General features: G+C 41.3%; 1 pseudogene; it reads left to right on the top strand.

Annotated features, from left to right (window-relative positions):
- Positions 1 to 1,398: 1,398 nt before the first annotated feature.
- Positions 1,399 to 8,960, top strand: LOC150055157 (S-methyl-5'-thioadenosine phosphorylase pseudogene; annotated as a pseudogene).
- The last annotated feature ends 7,549 nt before the right edge of the window (positions 8,961 to 16,509 follow it).

Here is a 16,509-nt window from a genome sequence, read left to right as displayed (position 1 = left end):
AAGAGCTCTTTGCTTTACACCATAGACCACAGCAGCTGCTCAGCCCCACCCTAAATAGATAGGAATATATACATATAACTACCAATATGAACATAAAAAAAAATGCATTTGCAGGATATCTGGAACTAGATTCAAATATGGCTGTACCTCACTGCCAGAAATCTCTTTGAGTATAGAAATGACTGGAAGAAATGGTGACTCAAAACTGTTATCCTAGCTACTCAGGAAGCTGAGACCTGACAATCATGGTTCAAGGCCAGTCTGGGCAGGAAAGTCCATGAGATTCTATCTCCATCTAAGCATCAAGAAATCCAGAAGTGCAGCTGTGTTCTAGTGACAGAGTGCCAGTCTTGAGTGAAAAAGGTAAGGGATAGCAACTAGGTCCTGAGATCAAGCCCCAGTACTAGTAACAATCAATCAATATAAATCTTTAAAAGATCAGATCTTAGCCATCAACAAAGACCGATGGTAGAATGACATTTGCAGATGCTGTTTATATACCTGTCTTAGCCTCAATGACCCTTACCATCCACACTCTGCCTTACCTCCTCATCTCCCTCCCTTTCTTTTTTTTTTTTTTCCTATGTATGTGGTACCGAGGAATCGAACCCGGGTCTTCATGCATGCTAGGCAAGCAGTTTAACCACTAGGCCAAACTCCCGGCATCTCCCTCCCTTTCTTATCCCCTAAAGCTGCAGTTACCTACCTGAGTCATCTGAAATCTAGGACCTCATAACTAAGGTGAAGAAACTGGCTGCTGTGCCAGCAATGCGTCCCTATAGCAATGGTTGACTGCTCTCCAGTTTCTGCTGCTGCAAATTCGATTCCACAGCCTGAAAAAAATAAGGATATTGATTCCTGTTGGCCAAGCAGATGCTAGTTTCAGATCTCAGATTCCTCTGTTTCCTAGGAGGACATGTGAGCTGTTTATCCATTCCATCACTGGGAAGGAAACTCACGAGAACCATTGAAATTCCTGAAAAGTCTTCCATTATTTGTTTCATGAGGTGAAAATGTTTATTCCCAGCAGATAGGAGAGGGGAGACTTTCTATAGCTCTAATTTCACACACTGTGGTGTGAAATGAATCAATAGTAACTAGAAGGTGCTAAATCACAGATTTACTTTTCAACAGTAATCAAGTTGTCAAAACCTATTGGGTATGGTGCTGGACGCAGCTTGTAAAATCTGAAGTTGGTAAATTATGCATCTCAGTAGTCATTCTTTATAAAACTCATAGGAAGTACTAAATTAGGATAAATGGCTTGCAATGGAATCCAGATGCTCCACCCCACACTAGGTAGAAAGTGTGAAAAATTAGGAATGGTACCGACTCTCCCCCTGAGTCTCCAGAGGGAGCCAGAGTGCTTACAGCCTGGAAGGTAAAACACCTGGGAAGATGTGCTCAGAGGAGCAGCGCGAGTCTCTGGAGTCCCAGCTGTGTTTCCACTGGGATTCTGAAATACCTGAGTCTGCAAGGGAAGCTGGTCCAGTGAGGAGGGACAGAGGAGCCTCCCCAGGAAGGCTGATTCCCAGGTGACAGGGAGATGCTGGTTTCTAGGCCAATGGACTAGAGTTGGGGGTGGGGTGCTGTCACTAGATTGTCTGCTAGGTCCCTTCCTCATTTACATCTGAGCTCCAAAGGCATGGAGAGAATCTTAAAGCAAGTCAACATGAATGGCCCCTTCCCAATGGTGGCTGAGTCAGGAGCGGAAGCCACAATATGGATGTCACCAGCCTCATTCAGATGAGTGGGGATCCAGTGTCTGGGGACATCAGAGACCCTGCTGCTTCATTCACCATCGTTAGGCAAGAGGCATCCACAGCAAGTAAAGCCAGAAATATAGGGACCCAGAGTCAGAAGGCAAAAATACCAGATGAAATACTGTGACCAAGAAAGCTAGCTCTCAGAGAAGTGGCTGGAGCAGGATGAATAAACCTCAAACACAAAAAACCCAGGTTCTAAAACCCAGGACCTAGTCATGGCTTGCCTTACATGAATGAGGCAGAAGGGACTCTGTCTGTGCAATTAAGTGAAGAACTTAGAGATGGGAAGATTATTGTAGATAATTTGGGTGGCTTCAAGGTGAACAATCATAAGGGTATGGATGAGAGGGAATAAAGAGGGTCAGGGTCTGAGAAGATTGAGAAGATGGAACAACACAAGATGGAAGGTGCACAGAGAAGGGAAGGGGAGACTTCCGGTGAGATTGGGGCTAGTGTGGAGAGAAGATGGGAAGGAGGGATGGCCACAGCAGATGCAGATGTGACCTCAGAGTATGGGAACCTCCTACAGTCCAAAGGAGAAGTGATAGGGCAATCCAGGATTAAACCACTGATAAAGGGGAGGTAACTGTCCCTACATACACCAGTTGCCTGAGCTATACATGCTGGGTAGAGGCTTCTAATAAAGGAGCCATCTGTGTACCCCAGAAGAACAATGGGGAAAGGGCCATTTTTCCAGGCACACTTACCATTCTAGTCTTTTGACACTTACAAAGGGCACTCATTCTCTTTGGCTAATTCCTGCTGGCAAGGGGCATTAACGTTAGGGGCAGATGGTGGAGTTGTCTGGTCCAGAAGAAAGAAGCAGTGACTATTTCTTGGTGGTGAACACATCTATGTGTCTTTGGATAAAATCTGAAAGAAATCTTACAAGGCGGGGCTGAGCAATAAGAAAAATATCAGAGGGCACACATATGGCAGAAGGAAGAATTTAAGGCAGAAAATTAAAACTTGGATGACATGGCTAGTTCAGCTAGTTCCTATCTCCTGCATCCCAGGTGGCCCTGGAATTGGTGAAAAAATGTGGTTAACTACTTCTGACATCTGGCAACTGGGTAGGGGAGAGCACGGTAGACTGGTTAGGAATGAGCAGTCAGAAGCTGGGGCTGGATTCCAGTGGTAAGGGCCTGTTGGGAGGCCTTGGTAGATGTCTGGATTATCGAGTATGTACAGGAGATCTAGGAAGCTGCCAAGGCTAACTGACCTGAGTCTACAATTCAGGTTACATTCCTGTTCAGTTAGACAGGGATGGACATTAAATAGGTATGCTCATTAATTATTTTATTTTGATCTCCCAGCTCCAGTTAGTCTTGAAAAGGCAGGCACAAAGTGACTCCATTTAGGATCTGACACCATCCCCCTTTTTCGGGGAGAGGCAGTCCTGGGGCTTGAACTCAGGGCCTTTTAACTGTCCTTGAGCTTTCTCAAGGCTAGCACTCTACCACTTGAGCCACTGAACCACTTCTGGATTCTTCTGTGTATGTGGTACTAAGGAATCAAAACCAAGGCTTCATGCATGCTGGGCAAGCACTCTAGGGCTCTAGGTGTCAGGATGGCTTGTCCCAGTTGACATTTTTCCTCATTGGTCTGGGCACTGTCCCTGAGCTCTTTTGCTCCCTAGCACTCCTCCACTTGAGTTGGTTTGTCCTTGAGTAGTTTATTGTAGATAAGAATCTCAGAGGGACTTTTTTCCCTGTGCTGGCTTCAAATTGCAATCCTCAGATCAAATGAGCCTTTGCCATGAAACCCTTTTATCCCCAGTTGAAGCAAGAGAAATAACAAGCAGGGCTTTCCTGTAACTTGTTAAGAATTAACCAACAAATACTTGTCTGACTTGTGTATCTCTTTGTGGGTCTGGCTAAGTGTTGCAGATTGTAAAATTTGTAATGGCAAAACTTGATAGACAAGATGAGTTTTTAAACTGCAACTGATTAACTGAATATAGCTCTTTAGGATACTACTTAAGATTGAAACAGCTCTGTATCCCAGGTGGCTTACACACTTGGGAAATACATATTAAAAACTTGACAAACTTAATAGTACACAATTACTTTCATAGACGAACATAAAGAATGACATGCTAGCTTTACATCAGTGTTTTAATCTTGGCCTTATTCAAATCACAGCCAACTTAACTGCATGCTACCTTTACTAACTTTGTTCATAAGCTCTATCTATAACACTGCCAGCCCCCTCCCCGTAGTTTGTCCTTTGGAGCCAGTTACCAGAAAAATTGTTAAGCAGTTTGGTAAAGAGACACTTGTGCATACAAATTGACTCTTGAACGTTTGTGATGCAGGTGGGTGTCTCGTGAAAACCACCACGTGACTAAGATGGCACATTTCTGGATTAGCACACAAATTGGCCTTTGAAAGCTTGCTGTAAGTGTGGAGGTCACATGAAAACATACCACGTGACCAAAATGGCAAAAAAAATCAGGATGGTAAGAAAATTTGGAGGATCTTTATTAAGTAAGCAAGCAAGAAAGCAGACAATGGGCCGGGAGTTTGGCCTAGTGGTTAAAGTGCTTGCCTAGCATGCATGAAGACCCGGGTTCGATTCCTTGGTACCACATACATAGAAAAATGCCAGAAATGGTGCTGAGGCTCAAGTGGTAGAGCTCTAGCCTTGAGAAAGTCCAAGGACATTGCTCAGGTCCTGAGCTCAAGCCCAGGACTGGCAAAAAAAAAGAAAGCAGACAAACAAGCAAGCTGAAAGGCAGGGTCCACAAAATAATAGTGAAGGTGATCCCGAGGAGAGACAGACAGACTGACAGTTTTAGCTAAGAGAATTCAAACCCAGACAGCTAGTCTTTAAGAGGAAACATAGAGGAGGGGTCTCTGGGACCCAGTCTATGAATGCCTCGCTCTCTGAGGCACAAGCAGAGAGGCAAAGAAAAAGAGAGAGAGGAGACTGAACTCCTACAAGATAGGAAAGTTTCTAGAGGAGATGGCTGGGAGGCTTATGAGACAGGAGAAACAGGAGACAGAGGAAAACACTGAAAAATCAGATCCTCTGAGTCAGACTTTTTCCTGTCATCATCATTGAAGGACAATGTCTCCCTTGATAGGTTTAAATTGTAAACATTCTAAATAGGCTGCAAGTACAAGATGTAACACAAAATACTATGCATTAAGTATAGACTCAGAAAACTAGAGAAATTACAACAATAACATTACTTCCATGTGCTCACATGGTTAATACAGATTAAATGAAAGCACATGTCCTTTGATATAATCAAAGTATATCTATAAAACATAGTTGCATGCTTATTGGATTTCTCTGGGGAACAATAAAATAGGCATCCTTAGTTTGCTGTGTAGCCAGAAATAACATGTATGTCTCTCACCAATCTCAACTCTCAAAATATTCAAATTCTTTCAGGTACTTAACTAATTAAATCAGATTAAGTTCTAAGTTACCAACGAAATATCAAGCCGCTTGCTAATTAGGACATACCAAAATGGATTACGTTCATCATATAAATTGAATGCCTATTATAACTTGTATGCCTAAGGATAGAAGTCCCAAAACAATACAAAGGGTTATTCCCATGTTTTTTCACACATACTCTTAGAAGCCAGGACCCTAAAAGAGTAAGTTCACTGCTTGGGAGGTATTGCTGCCTTTTCCTGTTTCACTTCAGAATGAACTTTGGTGGAGCACCATCTGGTGGCCACAAGATATTTTGCTAAGAAGCTAGTCAAAGTTCATCACTGTTAATATCCAAAAATAAATCACTATCCCCAATCATCCCTCACCTACCATCAATCATGTGGAATATTGAACAACTAAGGGAAAATGTCCTGGTCCCCAGATTGATATGGATCCAAATCTCAGCCCTGGCTTCTTTTATTACCAGCTTTTTATCCTGATAAATCAATATATCATAAAATAGATTTAAAGAATAAGCAAAACAAAGGCATAAAGGTAATAAAATGATACAGGCATACAACAGATGTTGCCTGGATAAGACAGACAGCAATAAATGGTAACAACAATTGCTGTTATTGTCATCTGCAATAGATGCTTATTTGTACTGAATACTTACTATATGCCAAGAGTATAGACTTTTACACAAATTACCTCAGCTAATCTGCAAAAGAACTCTATCAATCTAGTATTCTTATCTACCTCCATAAACTACTATATGGAAGAAACTAGAAAACATTGTGCTAAGTAAGCTAGACACACACACACAGACACACAAAAGACAAATACTGGGTGAGTCTATTTCGGCTGGATAGAAATCAGTACTACTCTTGATCTTAACCCCAAATCAAGACATCAGATGGCTTGCCAAACAGAGTGTTCACATATTCCTCAGTTCTTCCTTCTATTCCTATTATTACAATATCAAAAATAACCATTGCAAAAAAAAAAAGAGGCCGGAGGTGTGACTCAAGTAGTAGAGCACTGGCCTAGAAGTGTGACATTCTCAGTCCATCCCAGTGCCATCCCCATTACTTCATGGTTGGGGTGGGGGAAGCAGCACCTGCAGCCACATCTGTGCAGGGTAGAGGCTGCAGGGTGAGGGGACAGGCCATGTGGACCACCAGGTAGGTGGGAAGCAGGAACTAGGGATCCCATGGACAAGATTTTTCTGGGTTTTTTTGAAACATGATCTAGCTATTTCCAAAATAGGCCTCAGATTCTTAATCCTTCTCCCTCAGACTCCCAAATGCTGAGATTTTACAAGTATTGGCTACAATGGCCAGGTAAATTTCAGGATTTTGAAGTTGGAGACAGTGCTGTCCTTGCATGGAGGGAGAGACTTGTACATTTAGCACAGTTTCATTGATAAGTTCCACTCTGATGAAAGTGCTTAGAAGCAACTTGCTATTTCTTTCTGCCATTCACTTTGCAGTTCACATGAATTCATTTCCTGAATTAACTTTAAACTGGATTTCAGGAGCTTTGTTTCTTACTGCCAAATAATATCTTCTTCCTAATAAATGAAATTCAGCACCATTATTAATGGAATATGCAACTCTAAGCTTATAATCACAGTGCTTGTTTGTGGAGAAAAGTAATTGATATGAAACACAGTCTTTGTGTTTTAAAAGCAAAATGTCTCCACTTTTCTAGGTTTCTTTTACATTTTAATGGTTTGAACTAATTCTTTTGATATATGGATAGCAAAATACCTTTTTGAGTATATTCTACCAAATGTAATGGATTGTTTGGATCATCAAATGTAACGCCACCATTCAATTTTTTTCCTCAACTACTCAAGTATGCTAATGAATCAAAAGCCCAATGTTTATATCATGCTAAAAATAGTCACTGACTATTGAATTGGCAATCAATTGATTTTATAAATTCCTTCTTTACCAAATAAAATGTTATAGTTCTCATGCATCCTGAGAAGACAAAGGAACTGGCCTAAGCACTCTAAAAGGAACTATAAAGTATTAGAGGTAATAAAATCATTATTTGGATATTGTTATCTACTACAGTCCTAGGGCTTGAACTCAGGGCCTGAGCACTGTCCTTGGGCTTTCTCAAGGCTAGAGCTCTACCACTTGAGCCACAGCACCAACCACTTCCAGCATATATATGCATATATATGTGCGTGTGTGTGTGTGTGTGTGTGTGTGTGACACTGAGGAATTGACCCCAGGTCTCTGTGTATGCTAGGCAAATACTCCACCACTAGGCCAAACTCCCAAGCCACTACATGACTTAATTTTATTACTTAATATAGAATAATGATTCAGTGGTGGCATATCCTGGGCAGTTTGTTTTATACTACCACCTTAGAATTGAACAGTCTGCCAGGATTCGATTCCAAAGGCAATTTATAGACAAAAGAAACAGGAATTAAAACACTGAAACAGAATGTCTTGCTTTCTGTCCCAGTAGAACTGACCTGTGACTCCCTGACTTGTGATTCTCTGGGGATGACAGACACCACCCGCTGTGCCCAGCTGCTGTGCTTCCTCTGTGGAGGGGTCTCATGAACTTCATTTTGCTTTCACTAGCCTCAATAGCCACCTGCCAAGTAGCTAGGACTGTAGACTTGAGCCACTGTGCCTGCCTTCAGCTTAACAATTTTGAACCGAAGACGTGACTGCTATTTAGATACGTCCATAATATAACTTCTATCTACCTCCAAAAATTTTCATTTTGTAGAACCACTAAAGCCCTATCTTCGAGCCGGGATTATGGCCTAGTGGTAGAGTGTTCCCCTCACATACAGGGAGCCCTGGGTTCGATTCCTCAGTACCACATACACAGAAAAAGCTGGAAATGGTGCTGTGTGTGGCTCAAGTGGTAGAGCTCTAGCTTTGAGAAAGCCTAAGGACAGTGCCCGGGCCCTGAGTTCAAGCCCCAGGACTGGCAAAAATAAAAAAATAAATAAATAATAAAACTCCATCTTTATTAAATAATAACTCTCATCACCCCCTTGTGATCACCATTCTACCATCTTTCTGACTAAGTATGCTAAGATCAATGTGGTTACTCACTGTTTCTTAACCTCTAGTTAGGATTTAAAATGTTGTGTCCTCCTTGAAAGATACAGAAGACAGCACACCATCATGCCTTCAAAAATCAACTACCAGACAAATATCTGGGTTTTGAAAGAAACAGGCTGCACAGGTATCATAGGGACCACAGCCTGCAGCAACTTCAGGGTGGGGAGTCAGCCTGGTCATGTGACCTTTATTGGTTAGTTCATCAACAAGACCTGGATAAGACCTCTGACCTTCTGTGATAAAAGTTATTCCTGTTCTAGAGGAAGGTGACATATTCCAATGGCTGAGGCATTTCTGCCCCCCCCCCCCAAAGAAAGGTCCTTATAGAGACTGCTAAGAAGCTCGGGCTTCAATGCCACTCAAAGGAGACAATGGTCACAATCGAGGGGCCTCATTTTAGCTTCATGTTCCCACAGCTGGGGGCAGATGTCATCAATATGACCATGGTTCTCTTGTTAAGGAGGCTAGAATTTGCTATGCTGGTATCACCATGGCAACAGATTATGTTTGCTGGAAGGAGCGTGAAGAAGCATTTTCACTAGACAAGGTTATAAAGAGCCTGAAAGAAAATGCCAATAACACTTAAAGTTTACTGCTTTCTTCACCAAACCTCTGATAGGGTCCACAGAATGGTTAGAAATCCTGCATAACCTGAAAAACCTGGCCCCAGTTTTCTGTTTTATTACCAAGACATTAAAAGAAAGCGTGACTGCCCTCAGGAAAGAAGACTTTCTGCTGCTAGTCATTTTGAGAATTTTATTTAACTTGAAAAACACAAAAGAGGGAAGACTGTGGTAAGAAACACAAGACACTGAATGTATTATAGACTCCACCAGGACACAGAAGAAAAAAAAATGGTCATAAACAGGGAAAAGTTGACATCTGAGGAGGGGAGGAGAAGATCGTGTTTCATCTTCCCCTATTCAATTTGCAATACAAAAAGCCGGAGACAGTATCCAGTGTTCTCTGTTGCCCAGGAATATGAGAAAGAAAGTCAGGCTTGGGCTGTGTTTTGATATGGTCATAAATTAGTACAATCTTTTTAGAGGTCAGTATGTTAAACTACATCTGATGCGTGACAATATTTATGCACTTTGTTGAGAACATCTAGGAACTTCTCTTTCAAAATTATCAGACACATCACCAGGTGCCAGTGACTCAAGCCTGTAATCCTAGCTACCCAGCATGCTGAGATCTGAGGATAATGGTTCGAAGCCAGGCTGGGCAGGAAAGTCCATGAGACTCTTATGTCCAGTACACTACTCAAAGAAAGCAAGAAATGAGGCTACGGTTCAATTGGTAGAGTGCTTGCCTTGAGCAAAAGAAGCTCAGAATTCAAACCCCTGGACTGACATAATGAGAGAAAGAGACAGAGAGACAGAGATTATCAAACACATACAAAGAACTCTGAGATCTGAGCATCACAGTTCAAAGCCAGCCAGGGCAGAAATATCTATGGGACCCTTATTCCCAATTAACCACCAAAAAGCTAAAAATGGAGCTATGGCTCAACCGGTAGAGAGATAGCCTTGAGCAAAAAAGAAAAAAAAATCAAGAAGAGTGCCCAGTCCCCAAGTCCAAGCCCCAGGACCTGCACAAAAAGAAAAGAGAAAAAAAAAAAAACCAAAGCACCGACATCATATGATACATTCTCTAAAATGAAATTTGAGAATTCAATATCAGAAAAATAACTAAAAATAACAGATACTTAGAAGTAACATACTTTTAAGTAAATAAATGAGTTAACCAGGAGAATTTTGAACAATAATGACAACATTAAACATTTAAAACTTTCAGATTGCTTAGAATTTGTAGCTCTGAATTCATAAGAAAAGATGAAAGGTTGAAAAGCTGTGATATAACTCCATATTCAAGTTAAAGAACATCAAATTCAACTTAAAGCAAAAAGAAAATAATCAATTACAAAGCAGAACACAATAAAAGAAAAATATACATATAGCAGAAATAGCCAAAAAAGAAAAAGATGGTTCTTGGCCAGGAGTGTGACCTAGTGATCGAGTGCTCGTCTTGCATGCATGAAGCCCTGGGTTCTATTCCTCAGTACCACATACACAGAAAAGCCAGAAGTGGTGCTGTGGCTCAAGTGGCAGAGCACTAGACTTGAGCAAGTATTCAAGGACAGTGCCCAGGTCCTGAGTCCAAGTCCCAGGACAGACAAAAATAAAAAGGATTACTCTTTTAAAAAAATAAACTGAATTAATATAAATTTAAAAGGTTAATTGAATTGATTATACTAGTAAGACTGACCAATTAAAGAGGAAAGAAGAAATGAACCCCTCCAAAAGCCTTAAATGGAAATAGCACCATTAAATCTACAAATATTTAAAAGATAACAAGAGGCTACTGTGATAGCTTAACCCTCTGAACTGCCTAGAAACACAAACCCTTCCTTAAATAACCCCATTCTCCTGTTGCTCCGATGGAAAATTCTCTTTCTGGGGCACATAGCTCTCCCTTGCATCCTTCAGGTCGTGCCTGGTGATTCCCCCAGGGCCTTTGCCCTGTCTGCTGACTCCTTACTGTCGTTTCACTAACACTGCCCACACCACCTTCTTAAAGACTGGTTTTGAAAATCATCTCCTCAGACTCCTCCTTACTGTAGCCATCTAAAGACCTCCATATCATCCCTAACATCCCTGGAAGAATATCAGCACCTGGCCAGTGTCACCTGACAGGTTATTTCTGACCTATTCCTTGACAGTTTTGCATGTGTGTGGATGATTCTCCCGGTCTTTGACTTGTCAACTCAGCTCATTCTCCACCGGATCACTTGTAAACGTACCCTAGACCATGTCTCCAGCTATCATCTTAGATGGTCACTTTACCCGCTGATTCTCTGCTTCTTTAGCCTATCCATTTGACATACTAGTTGCCTAGCATTACTATTATTGCTCCCTACCATACTCTCAACTCCTTGACTCCTCTCTCTCCCTCCTTCTTCCCTACAACTCTCTGTGAGCCAACTCCAACCTTGAACTACCCTGAACCTGTCGGTGAATGTGGGCGGAGAAGAAAAGCACACCACACGCTGACACCTCACCTCAAGTAGGCCATTATTGCTTCACAACCCCACTACATTTCTCCACTCCACTGACCACACCTCCTCCTCACCCCTCCAGCATCCTTCCTTCCCTACCACATCAGCACATGCCCTATTTTAGCCAGGAACATCACTGTGAGAAATCCCATATGATTCCATATTTCTCTTTCTGGAGAGCATGTAATCCGTCCCTGTGGATGGATTATATGTTCTCCTGGTTAGTGGGCATCTAACTCCTTTGTAAGCCTACTGTATACATAGGATCACATCCTCTTTCTCCCACTAACCACATCATATTGGGAAGTAACTTCTGCCTCTACCTCTCACTGCAGGATCATTTCATCCATGAGCACTAGCATATGGCATTATAAAAAGAAAAACAATTCCCCTCCCCTGCTTATTACCCCATTTTTTACTTTCTTCTTCCTCATGCGAACTTCTTCAGAAAGATATGTAGAGAGATGTATATGCCTCTCCTCTATTCTTTGCTCCTCTTCCTCTTCTTTTTCTTCTTCTCTCTCTACCTTACTCTTCCCTTTCTCCTTCTCTCTGACCTCTTCATGAAACTTCCTCTCTTCATGCAATTCTCCAGACATTTGAATTCACAGACTCAGTCAATGGCCCTCCTGCATCTCCATTTAAACCAATCTCTTTAGGGCCTCACACATTCGTCCTCCACATTCAAAAAGCATTCTGCCTTCATGCCTTATCAACAAAGCCTTTCCTGAGAACCCTATATACAACAACCTGCTCTAGCCAAGGAGACACTCTAACCCTTACCATGATACTGATTTCCCCCCATAGTAATTACTATCACCTACCACTTAATAGAGCATTTTAAATTATCATCCACCTTCCTGCCCTGGGATATAAATTCTTCATGGAGCTGCTATAGCTGTTCTGGTCACTGTGATATTACCCATACCTCGGGCTTAGGAGTCAGTACCCAGAGGAAAATTGTTATATAAATAAATCAACTTCATTAGCAATTGATTTATAATTATTGGCAATTTCCCATGAAGTTTTAGCTTAGAGCATTTTATCTATGGCTTTCCTTAGAGATATGTTTTCATTGTAACTATTCTTTGTTTTGAATAAATTATGCTTTTCATTACTTCCAAGACACTTTGCTTTCCTATTACGCTTTCAAGATCTGAATTGTTTTTAAGCATTCAGCAGAATGCTCAAAGTAGTTATTGGATTGTAATTTATTATTTCCTGTTCTTGCAACTTGCTTGGGTACATGGGTAGTAGGTCAGTTTTAACTAGGACATATTTGAGATATGATCTTATTTGAAGTATATAATTAAGCCAAAGGAGTGCTTAAAACCCAGACAGACCAGATTACTTTAGGTCCTGAAACTCTCAATCCCTCCTGAAATGAGCTGAAATCAAAGACATGAACTAGAGCAAAATATGAGACTTAAGAAATAAATGTTAGCATAAGCTCAATGGTTTCCCTCATTTGCCATAATCAGTAGAAACCTTGGACTCTTCTAGCAGAGATTTGCAATAGAGCAAAACCTAGATACATAAGGCCATATAGTAGGATGCTAAATGAAAGGACCTCTAGGATATAGAAACAAAAGCCATATAATGAGTGATTGCTGTCCTTAATGTACTATGTTATCTCTCAAAAAAAAAAGAAAGATACAATAAAAAAAAGCCAGCCCCCCCCCAAAAAAGAAAGAAAGAAATGTTAGCTGTTTCTACTTCTATTCAAACAAGGATTGGAAGGTAAAGTGAATTACTGAAAGATTTTTCTCTTCTTTTTGTAAAGAAATACTTATAATGTAAATTATTTAAAGTTAGTAGCGGTTATATCTATGACTTCTTGTTTATTATCTTGAATAGTTGTACAGAGGAGTTTCGACTCAACATGTCTGTTTATGAGTTCAATGCATCTTGTTCAGTGTCCCCCCAACCCCGCTCCGGTAATTCTCTGCCACTTCTCCCAACCCTACCCATCTTCTCAATTTCCGCACTTTCATATGTGTGTTTAACATTATGACTGCATTTACCCATCCTTCCTCTTCATTTGTCTACTTCTCTCTGTCTCTATGTCTCTGTCTGCCTTTGTGTCTGTCTCTGTCTCTCAGTCTGTCTCTGCCTTTCTCTTTCTGTCTTCTATCTCTCTTGCTGCGTGTGTGTGTGTGTGTGTGTGTGTGTGTGTGTGTGTGTGTGAGAGTGCGCGCGCATGACACATGCACCCACACTGGTCCTGAGGCTTGCACTCAGGGCTTAGGTACTGTCCTTAGGCTATTTTGTTCAAGGCTAGTGCTTCATCACTCCAGCCACAGCTCTACTTCGGGCTTTTTGGTTATTAATTGGAGATAGGAGTCTCACTGACTTTCCTGGCTTAGAATTGTGATCTTCAGGTCTCAATATCCTGAGTAGCCAAGATTACAGGTGTGAGCCTAGAACTTTTTAACTTTTATTTTGCATTTGCTTTTGAGACAGTCTCACTGTATAGCATTGGCTGGCCTCGAACCTACGATCGTCCCCTTCACTGCCTCCTAGTGCTGGGATTATAAGCAAGCTCTACTATAGCTGACTTAGAATTACAACTTTAAAATCTGAAAACATTTCTGTGATGTTTAGGGGAAAGAAGGCAGGCTAGGTAAAGGCTCATGGAGATGTGGAAAAGGCCAGACTTACCTACTAACTGCATTGTTCTGTTTAACCTCAAATAAAGTAGATAAAGAAGTCTTCAGAGAAATTAAAATGCAATTGCGTTTCTTAGGTATCATTTTTAAAAGCCAAAGGTAGGATTTCAAAGGTAGGATTTTTCTTCAAAGAGATCAACTTCCAATAATTTTTTAAAGTAACAAATGACACCAAGTGAAAAAATAGATCTTAGCCAGGCACTGGGCTCCCGTGACTGTAATCCTGGCTACCCAGGAGGCTGAGATTTGAGGATTTGCAGTTTGAAACCAGGCCAGGAAGGACAGTCCATCAGACTCTTATTTCCAATTAACCAACAAAACGCTAAAAGTAGAACTGTGGCTCCAGTGGTAGAGCACCACCCTTGAGTGAAAAAGCCAAGCGATGGCATTCAGGCCCTGAGATTAAGCCACAATATCAGCACTGAAAAAAAATAGATCTTCTTATGATAAACAACTTCTAAAGCAATTTATTAATCATATGTACAACATGAGTCCATGAGAACCCGTTCCTACTTAAGAGGAAATCAGAGAAGGTTACGTTAGGGGAGTGTTTAAGCACACAGAACCTTGTGGTCACAGAGATAAACCCCGGGATGTGAGGAAATGAGAGGAGAGGTAAGGAGAACAAGGTTACACAGGAAAAGATGGAGGCAGTGTGACAGGCTCCCACACTGTATTGTCCAACTGGCTTGGTCATCAAAAGCCAATATGGGACAAACTGTTTTATAAATCTGTTCCTTGTTTCATAACCCTCCAGTGGGAGATTCACCAGTGATTTTGCTCCTGAAGGAAACCAAGGGTGTCTTTGTATGACCAGCTGAGTGAGCCAGGGACTCACTCAGGGAGAAGTCAGAAAACACGTGCAAGCATCTTAGAGCAGAAAGGAGCTAAGAACACCCAGGGCTATCAAGAAGCTAGCAGACTTGGGACCTCTATCTGAACTTACTCCTCCCTGGCCATACCTGAAAATGGCTCCCTTCTTACAATGACAGAGAATGCCCTTTCCTAATTCAGCCTTCCGCAGAGAACAACTAGAAAGGCTACAAGAAGTACATTTTTAACTTTCATCTATGGAAAACCACTGGAAGGCTGTCTAGATGGAGGATTTACAAAACACAAATCCACTAAAGCCTTTGGGCTGCTTTTCCAAATTTTTTTTTGCCAGTCCTGGGGCTTGAACTCAGGGCATGAACACTGTCCTTGGGCTTTCTCAAGGCTAGAGCTCTATCACTTGAGCCATAGCACCACTTCCAGCTTTTTTCTATGTATGTGGTACCGAGGAATCAAACCCGGGTCTTCGTGCATGCTAGGCAAGCACTCTACCGCTAGGCCAAACTCCCAGTCCTCTTTTCAAATTTTTAAGATTCAAAAAATCAGCTACTGAGAAGCTGGATAAAGACTTCGTTCAGAATTGCTATAATAAAGATTGCCTTACGCTGACCAGACTTGAGATTCAATAGCTGGAGAATGATTTCTTACAGTTTTCCTAATCTGACTAAATGCAGAAATTTCAGAAATGGACATGGCCATAAATTCTCTCTGTAGGCAGTCTTTCCAGCAGAGAGAGCCCAGGAGTAAATCTATCACCAACCTTGTCATTAGCAAAAGTTTGATGGTCATGAAACTTGTTTTCAGAAGACTATCCAGGGGCCGGGAGTTTGGCCTAGTGGTAGAGTGCTTGCCTAGCATGCACGAAGACCCGGGTTCGATTCCTCAGTACCACATACATAGCAAAAAGCCAGAAGTGGTGCTGTGGCTCAAGTGGTAGACCCTATCCTTGAGAAAATCCAGGGACAGTGCTCAGGCCCAGAGTTCATGCCCAGGACTGGCAAAAAAAAAAAAACAACCACACTTGTGGAAACAAATATACAAATATCACGGGCCACATCGCACATTCCATCTCCCCAAAATGCATTTTTTTCCTGAAGAACCCTATTTGTTCTTGTAAGAGACTTTTTCTCTCCTACACTTCTCCCTGTGAATTTGAGTATATAAGCCCCAAAATTCTAACTTCCTTTTTGATTTATCACTGTACCTTCCTGGGAGAACATAAAGTTATAAATATAGATTAGATAATGTGCATACATTATATATCACATGCATATATCATATATCACAGCAAAATGTTTATTTGAATATTTACTTTATTCAATATATAAATAAAGTAAATTTATATCCTTTGGCTTGGAAACCATACCTGTCTATCCATTTGCCATTCTCTAGCTGTTTGCTCTGAAAAGTACACAACTGCATGGCAATCAAAAATGATACCAGAAACTCCAGCTGAGATATTCATGATATTACCAAAACCACTTTCAGACAGATTCCCACCAAATTTGTCTACATAAAGCACGTTTTGGACTTTTCTCAGTTGCTGATGATGTCAAATGAACTTCCTCCCACTGCTGTTTCATCCCCCCATTTAATTCCCGCCTTTCCCTTCAAATAGAACAGAACATTAGATCTAGAGGGTACTGCTCTACTTACCTGGAAGAAAGAACAAGGTGATTTAAATACAA

This window comes from Megascapheus bottae, chromosome 14 (genome assembly GCF_031878675.1).
Source record: "Megascapheus bottae isolate mThoBot1 chromosome 14, mThoBot2.hap1, whole genome shotgun sequence".
Lineage (NCBI taxonomy): Eukaryota > Metazoa > Chordata > Mammalia > Rodentia > Geomyidae > Megascapheus > Megascapheus bottae.
Note: the sequence above shows the minus strand (reverse complement) of the source record. Positions and strands in the feature narration are given on the sequence as shown.